This window comes from Lithobates pipiens, unplaced genomic scaffold (genome assembly GCF_037356315.1).
Source record: "Lithobates pipiens isolate NorthernLeopardFrog02 unplaced genomic scaffold, aLitPip1_a1.2 Scaffold_19, whole genome shotgun sequence".
Classification (NCBI taxonomy): domain Eukaryota; kingdom Metazoa; phylum Chordata; class Amphibia; order Anura; family Ranidae; genus Lithobates; species Lithobates pipiens.
The window spans coordinates 346083336-346092039 of NW_027507764.1; positions in this window are offsets into that span (position 1 = coordinate 346083336).

An 8704-nucleotide genomic window follows, 5' to 3' on the forward strand; every position below is an offset into this window, starting at 1 on the left:
TAGCGCCAGATCTATTCATAGTACTCCCTTATCTAAAATTGCCGTGTTGCAGGGATTCCTGAGTGCTTACCAGGTGCTTCCGAAGCGCTGCCCATTCACTGCAATGTGCTTTGAGTGCGGTGTATACACCACTCCCAAATCGCCCAAAAGATGCTGCTTGCAGGACTTTATCTAACGTCCCGCAAGTGCACCGCCTGAGTGTGAAAGAACATATTGAGGAGAATGGGAGGCAGTTTTCAGGCACTTTACAGTCGCTATTTCTATCGCTAAAACACCTGAAAACTGCCTCAGTATGCAGATACATGAAAAAGGGGAGGGGGGACTTTGTGGGACTTTTAATGAAACGTATGTAAATACGTCTTAATCTCTGATTCAGTAGAAACAAAAAAAGAAATGAATGGGACTTTATATGAGGTATATGCAGCAACAGAAAAGCAGTCAGTGTAAAAACACAATGTTTATTGCTTAATAATAATCACATAACATGTTATAATATATATTAAAATAAAATAAAATAAAATATTAAATATATATTAAAATATATTGATGGGTTTGTGTTTATATTGACAACACGTAACAAACATTGTATGTAGAACTAGCAACAACAACAAATTGATACATTGTATAATAAATATATAACCGCTGAAGCAAGATAATACATTGTAGGATATAACAACCACCCTAGATGACACGGACCACCTCAGGAACAGAGTATAAAGATAAATTCTGTATATATAAAACTGGTTGAACCATCTCATGAAGATGAGATCCACCAAATTAACCCTATTTGTTTCGAGGATTTATTCCACTCTTCAGGGGCAAATGCATTAAATATCTGTGCAAAAACCACAAATATAAAAAAAAAGAGAAAATATTATTGTATAAAACAATCTAGCAAGGGTGCCTGACAAAAAAAGAAGATTAGTAACCAAAGGGAGGAGATTGCTCCTCCCCCTTGGGTACTTACATAGGAGCTAAAATATGAAGTGGTGAGATTGCAACAAAAGTGCCGCTCAAGGCATCTGTCATGGGAACTGAGGTACTGGGGCCCAAGGATTGGAACAGGAGCATAAATCGAACCTTCACAGGAAAGGAATGTCCAGGGGCGATGTGTGTAGGCTCCAATACTATCATTTAAAGAAATGATTAAAACGGAGTTCCATTCATTTTGTAATGTTCACATCATCCGCTTCCTAACTGACCACAAAAAAAGCATTGGGCAAATATTTTTTTTTCTTTGCTTACATTTTTCCAAGGCTTTCTTTATCTTTTTGTGTCCCCCCCCCCCCCCCCCCTCTGCGGAGATGAAGGTAATTTCGGCAGCACATTGGCTCCTGGGAGATGTGTGTCATGATTGCCAGGAGTCAGTGTGCATCGCCACCTCTCCGCCTCTTATCTTCATTGCCACAACAGGGCTGGCCCTTCGTCTGTCGCCGCCCATTGAGATGGCAACCAGATACACTGTCTGTGCTTCGCCTTGCGTACAATGTGCATGCACGAGATAGGGAGGTGCATGCTGGGTAGCCAGCATGCACCTTATCCCAGAAGAGAGTCCTGGTGGGCTTCACATGCCAACAATCAACATGGAATCGCTCAGGCAGACAAAAAAATGTAAGTCAATTTTAAAAAAACATTGTAGCTATGACTAAGCACAGATGATGGTGTGAAACGCGTCAGCATCTTACCCATGCTTCTGCTGTTACATGAATTTTGATATTTTACAATAAAGGTTTTTTTTATTGGAGTGCGCCTGTCCAGATTTTTCCTTTTCTCACTAAATTTTAAAAAACATGTACTCAGAATGGGACTGAAATATAGACATGCTTTAATGTCTATTAAATATCCAAGAAGAGGGGATGCCGCAAAAAAAAAAAATGATGTGAGCGGAACTCCGCTTTATGTGAATTATATAAAACGACACTATAAAAAATTGTGAATGAGAGTGAATGGAACCTTCAACCAAAGACAAGCTAGAGGGAAGAAGAGCCACATGGTGAAATGAAATGAATAAAAACAGAGACAGATATACTTGAAGCAGAGTTCCACCAAAAAGTGGAACTCCCACTCATCTGATTCCACCCCCCCCCCCACCCCCCAGTGGCACATTTGGCACCTTTAGGAGGTGTTTTTCACAGGTATCCGGTCACCACTTTCGGGAGCCTGCACCATGGCCCTTGACGTCACCGCTCGGCTCGGCTCTTTTTGAAGCGGTGGCTTTAATAATAAAGAGCCCCCATGGGTAGGTGAGGGTGTGCACTCAAAAGACTAAAATAGTTAGAGATATAAGAACTCCAGTGATTACCTTGAACAAGAAGCCATGACCTAGATGAGTGTGTTCCGTGTGTACAGTGTATAGGGATGAGCCGAACACCCCCCGGTTCGGTTCGCACCAGAACTTTCGAACGGACCCCAAATTCGTACGAACTTTAGAACCCCATTGAAGTCTATGGGACTCGAACGTTCGAAATTAAAAGTGCTAATTTTAACGGCTAATATGCAAGATACTGTCCTAAAAAGGGTTTGGGGACCTGGCTCCTGCCCCAGGGGACATGGGTCAATGCCTAAAATGTTTTTAAAAATGGCCGTTTTTGCGGGAGCACTGATTTTTATGACGATTAAAGTGAAAAAAAAAAAGTGAAATATTCCTTTAAATATCGTGCCTAGGGGGGTGTCTGTAGTATGCCTATGAAGTGCCACGTGTTTCCCGTGTTTAGAACAGTCCCTGCACAAAATGACATTAAACGGAAATAACATCATTTAAAACGAATTGCAGTTTTAATGTTATATCTGGTTCCTGCAATATGGTTGAAAATCATTGAGAAAAATGTCATGGGTAGCCCTCCCTGCCCATTACCAGCCCCTTTGGGTCTTGTACGCATATTAAGGGGAACCCCGTACCCATATTAAAAAAAGGAAATGCGTGTGGCCCCCAGGCACTATATACTCAGAACAGCAGTATACAGGCGGTGCAAACAAGACAGGGACTGTGTGTGTAGGTTTGTTGTGTTAAGTTGGATCTGTTTGTAATTTTCAACTGGTACATTTTTAAAGTGTAGCTGCAGTCAAAAAAACTATTTTTAAGCTTTTTGGAAAACATAGGGAAGGGTTATCACCCCTGTATAATTTGTTTTGTCGTCCATCTTTTTTCATCTCACTTGCTGTTGTCTCCTTCCGTTTGCAAGTAGGAGATGTTTGTAAGTTGGATGTTTGAAAGTAGGGGCCTGCCCTATATGCTCTGCAGAAATAGCGGAACAAGGTGTTGGTTTTGCCACAACATTGTAAGCCCTCAAAGTGACTCTTGGTGGGCGCTGGAGCGCCCTGCTGTGAACGATTATATCAAGAATTATAATTACATGTCATTGTTGAACAGTGGTAGAAAAATTGACCTTTGGTGGTTGTGGTGCTGGTGCCACAACACTATAAGTCCTCACAGTTACTCTGGAGCGCCCTGCTGTGAAATATTATATCAAGAATTGTAACTACATGTCCCTGTTAAACAGGGGCAGAAAAATTGGGCCTTAGGCACTGGTGCTGGTGCCACGACACTGCAACCTCTCCCATATACTCTAGTTTTATTGCAGGAATTAGCCCTGCTGCAAAGCATTGCATCAAAAATTGGAATTAAACACCCCTGTTAAACAGGGGCAGAAAAATTGGGCCTTAGGCACTGGTGCTGGTGCCACCACACTGCAACCTCTCCCATATACTCTAGTTTTATTGCAGGAATTAGCCCTGCTGCAAAGCATTGCATCAAAAAGTGTAATTAAATGCCCCCGTTAAACAGGGGCAGAAAAATTGGGCCTTGGGCACTGGTGCTGGTGCCACGACACTGCAACCTCCCCCATATACTCTAGTTTTATTGCAGGAATTAGCCCTGCTGCAAAGCATTGCATCAAAAATTTTAATTAAATGCCCCTGTTAAACAGGGGCAGAAAAATTGGGCCTTAGGCACTGGTGCTGGTGCCATGACACTGCAACCTCTCCCATATACTCTAGTTTTATTGCAGGAATTAGCCCTGCTGCAAAGCATTGCATCAAAAATTGTAATTAAATGCCCCTGTTAAACAGGGGCAGAAAAATTGGGCTGATGGCATCACCCAGAACCAGAAATGTTCTTCCAACATATCAGCGGAGGAGGAAGAGGATAGACAATCAACATAACAGGACAGTCACTCAGCATCAGCATAGGCAGTCTTGAAGGGATGTGATATTTAAAAAAAAATTATTCGGTTACATCAGCTTCAGGTGCTTGGTAGCTGTGGGTTATCCAAGACTGATTCATGTTGATGAAGGTCAGTCGATCAACTGATTCGGTGGACAGGCGCACCCTGTGAACGGTAACAAAGCCACCAGCAGCACTGAAGGTGCGTTCCGAAAGAACGCTGGATGCAGGACAGGCCAGTAGCTCAATTGCATACTGTGCAAGCTCTGGCCAGTGATCCATCCTCAAGACCCAGTAAGCCAGAGGATTTTCGGTGGGAAAGGTGTCCAAGTCTGACCTTGCCCCTAGGTATTCCTGCACCATGTAAATCAGACTCTGGCGATGGTTGCTGGAACCGATCATACCTTGGGGCTGCGGACTAAAAAATTGTCTGAAAGCTTCAGTCAGACGGCCACCTTCTCCACCGCTCCTTCTGACCGATGCCTCAGCAACACGTTGTCCAGGACCAGGAGTTTGTAACCTCCCAGTCTCTGGGAACGCGTTGCACAGACCTTTCTGCAAGGCCTCCCGGAGATGTCTCATCCTCTGCTCCCTCTGCGATGGCAAGATAAGGTCAGCAACCTTACCCTTGTACCGTGGATCAAGGAGAGTGGCCAGCCAGTAATGGTCCCTCTCCTTGACCCGAAGAATACGAGGATCCTTCCGCAGGCTTTGCAGGATCAGGGAGGCCATGCAGCGTAGGTTAGCTGAGGCATTCGGTCCGGAGTCCTCTGGGTCACTAAGGACAACATGATCCGCAGCTACCTCCTCCCAGCCACGTACAAGTCCACAGGTTTCTTGGGACTGTAAACAATCCCTACAAGACTGCTGCTGCTGCTGCTGCTGAGTGCCAGCCTCCACCTCCATGCTGACACAATCATCCTCCTCCTCTTCCTCCTCCTCATCCTCTTCCTGTGTGATGGGTGGCACAGCAGGAACACTGTCTGGATAAAGGGGGCCTTGAGAGGCAAGGAATTCCTCCTCTTCCTGCCTCTGTTCTGCCTCAAGTGCCCTGTCCATTATTCCATGCAGCGTATGCTCCAAGAGGTGGACAAGAGGTACAGTGTCACTGATGCATGCACTGTCACTGCTCACCATCCTTGTGGCCTCCTCAAACGGTGACAGGACAGTGCATGCATCCCTGATCATGCCCCACTGGCGTGGTGAGAAAAAAACTAGCTCCCCTGACCCTGTCCTGGTGCCGTAGTCGCACAGGTACTCATTGGTGGCCCTCTGCTGCATGTGCAGCCGCTGCAGCATGGCCAACGTTGAGTTCCACCTGGTGGGCATGTCACATATAAGGCAGTTCTTGGACAGGTTCAACTCCTTTTGGAGCTCAGCCAGCCGAGCACAGGCATTAAATGATCGGCAGAAATGCACACAGACTTTCCTGGCCTGCTTCAGGACATCCTGTAAGCCCGGGTACCTGCCCAAGAACCGCTGCACCACCAGGTTAAGGACGTGAGCTACACAGGGCACATGGGTCAGTTGTCCCTGTCGGAGGGCGGAGAGGAGGTTGGTGCCATTGTCGCAAACCACCATTCCTGGCTTAAGCTGGCGTGGCGTCAACCACCTCTCGGCCTGCCCCTGCAGAGCTGACAAAACATCCGCCCCAGTGTGGCTCCTGTCCCCCAAACAAACCAGCGCAAGCACGGCATGGCATTGTTTTGCCTGCGTACTTGCGTAGCCCCTGGAACGCCTACGGAGCACCGCTGGTTCTGAGGACAGAGCACTGGAAGAGGCCATGGAGGAAGAAGAAGAGGAGGGGGTGGAGGAGAGAGGTGTGTCACAACCAATAGTAGCATTTTGGAGGCGTGGTGGCGGAACAACCTCCAACACTACTGCACCTTGTCCTGCATCCTTCCCAGCTGCCAGAAGAGTGACCCAATGGGCCGTGAAAGACAGGTAATGTCCCTGTCCATGCCTGCTGGACCATGAGTCAGCGGTAATATTCACCTTACCGCTTCCACATGCTGGTAGAGAGCCGGAATCGCCTTCCGTGAGAAAAAGTGGCGTTTGGGGACCTGCCACTGAGGAACCGCACATTGTACAAACTCACGGAAGGGGGCCGAGTCTACCAACTGAAAAGGCAGCAGTTGAAGTGCTAGCAATTTAGCAATTTAGCCAAGCTAGCATTCAACCGCTGGGCATGTGGATGGCTGGGAGTGAACTTCTTTCGCCGGTCCAGCAGCTGGGGCAGGGACATTTGCCTGCTATAATCGGACGTGGGTGTACTGCTAGCAGAGTGCCCGGAAGCACTTGGCTGTGACACACCTAATTCTACACCTTCATTCTTCTCAGAGCAGGTTTCAGAGAGCACTGAAGGTCTAGTGGGGTTGGAGATGCCAGCTGATGAGGAGCAAGGAGAGGTCCGCTTTGTTCTTTGGTGTGGGTCTTTGAGGTACGCTTGCCAACGAGCTGCATGGCAAGTCAACATATGTCTGGTCAAGCATGTGGTGCCCAAGCGGCTGATGTTTTGGCCACGCGAGATACGCTTGAGACATATGTTGCAAATAGCAGCGGTGCGATCTGATGCACTCGTCTCAAAAAAGGCCCACACCAAAGAACTTTTAGAATAACGCGCAGAGGCAGCGCTATTATAAAAGATAGATATATCGCTAGCTATATAGGTGAATATAGCTGTGTATACTGCGGTCAGGGCATGCAGACAACAACCACTACAGAAGAGCAAGATCGAAAAATCGTCCGATAACAATCGGTGTATATTGTGTTGAAGGTACACAGAACACCCACTAACTGCTTCAGACGCCAACACACTACACAAGGCCGCCGCGCTGGTGGCCTTATATAGTGTGGGGCGTGTACTACACAGCCTGAGCTATGATTGGCCACAGGCATCCTGCCTGTGGCCAATCATGGCTCTCCTCGCTGCCGGCGCTGTGATTGGCCAAGCATGTGGGGTCACAGTGCATGCTTGGCCAATCATGAGCCAGCAATGCACTGCGCCATCGCAGTGCATTGTGGGCCGTGAGCGCCACACGAATTGGGCGCGAACGGCCCATAACGTTCGGAATTCGCCGAACGGGCGAACAGCCGATGTACGAGTCGAGCGTATGTTCGACTCGAACACGAAGCTCATCCCTAACAGTGTATGATGCCAGAAGGAATAGCTGGAAACAAGTGAGAGTCTTATATGCTCCAAGTGCACATACAATCAGAATTGAATGTTTTAAAGTGGAATTCCAGCCTAACACTAACTAGTTTTAAACTATCCCCCCCCCCTTCCTCCTACCTATCCTGCCTACCATGTATAAAAGATGGAACGTGATCCTCTGTGTTAGTAGCAGCAACAGGGAAGAGGGGCGAATGCATGAAAACGTCTGGGACTTCCAGAAGCCATGACATCACTCATAGGCAGGGCCGGTGCTACCACTAGGCAAACTATGCAGCCGCCTAGGGCGCATTGCTGCCTAGGGCACCTGGCCACTGGTGTTCCTACTCTCTTCTCTCTGCAGCAAGCAACGAAGTCTCAGCATCAGCAGGCAGCCGCCGCTCCGTTCGCACATAGTGTCAGAGGCGCAGCGGCTCCTGCCAATCACAGCCAGTGAGCCAATGAGGAGAGAACAGGGCACAGCGCCGAGCTGCGGCTCTGTGCATCTTATGGACACCTAGAGCAGAGCTCGGGAGTGAGCATGCCCCAGTTATTTTTTATTTTTTGAATGAACCTTGAGCCCTGGTTTACACTGATCCGGTGCGGGAAACGCACACGATTCACTGCATTTCTCTGCACCACACTGCATAGCAATCGCACGACATCCATGAGATCTGCTGTACGTGTCAATTTTAGATTAACAACACCGCGGAAAACACATCGCAAAACGCTGTGCGATTACCAGAATCACATTGCATGGGTTTGAACACCCATGCAATGAAATTCAGGTGCGGATGTAAAATGTATGGCTCAAATCGTGCCGCACAGATATCGCATGTGATGTGCACAGGAATGCAATGCGATCACATGCGATTTCTGTAAATCACAAGTGTGACTGTCACTTTAAAGATAGGTAAATACTTATATCCTTTTTTTTTGTTTTACACAAGTTGGGCGGCATACATAGCCACCAGGAGGGAACATTTCTAAGAATAGTTAGGACTGGTTCAGACCAGATGCATCGGGGCGCGCTTGCAAAAATGCATTTCCAACACACAGCGTTAAAAAAAAAAAAAAGAATGGTTCCCTATAAATGCTGTATTACATTGCACTTGTGCCACGCTGAAAAAAGAAGTACACTTTTTTCAGCGCAACACGCACAAGCACGCTAAGGCAAAAATTACGTGTTAGGCTGGAATTCTACTTTAAAGGAAGGAAGGCAGGTTGGGCAACTACCCTTTTTTTTTTTTTTTTCTTCAGTTTATTGTAAATCAGCTGAATGAAACAAAGGTGGCGTTTTGTTTTTTTGCATGTTTTAGATTCCTGCTATCAGCTCTCATCCTTCATCCTCCTTGTCTTGAGCTGCAGCGCAGCTCTTGTCCACTAGGGGG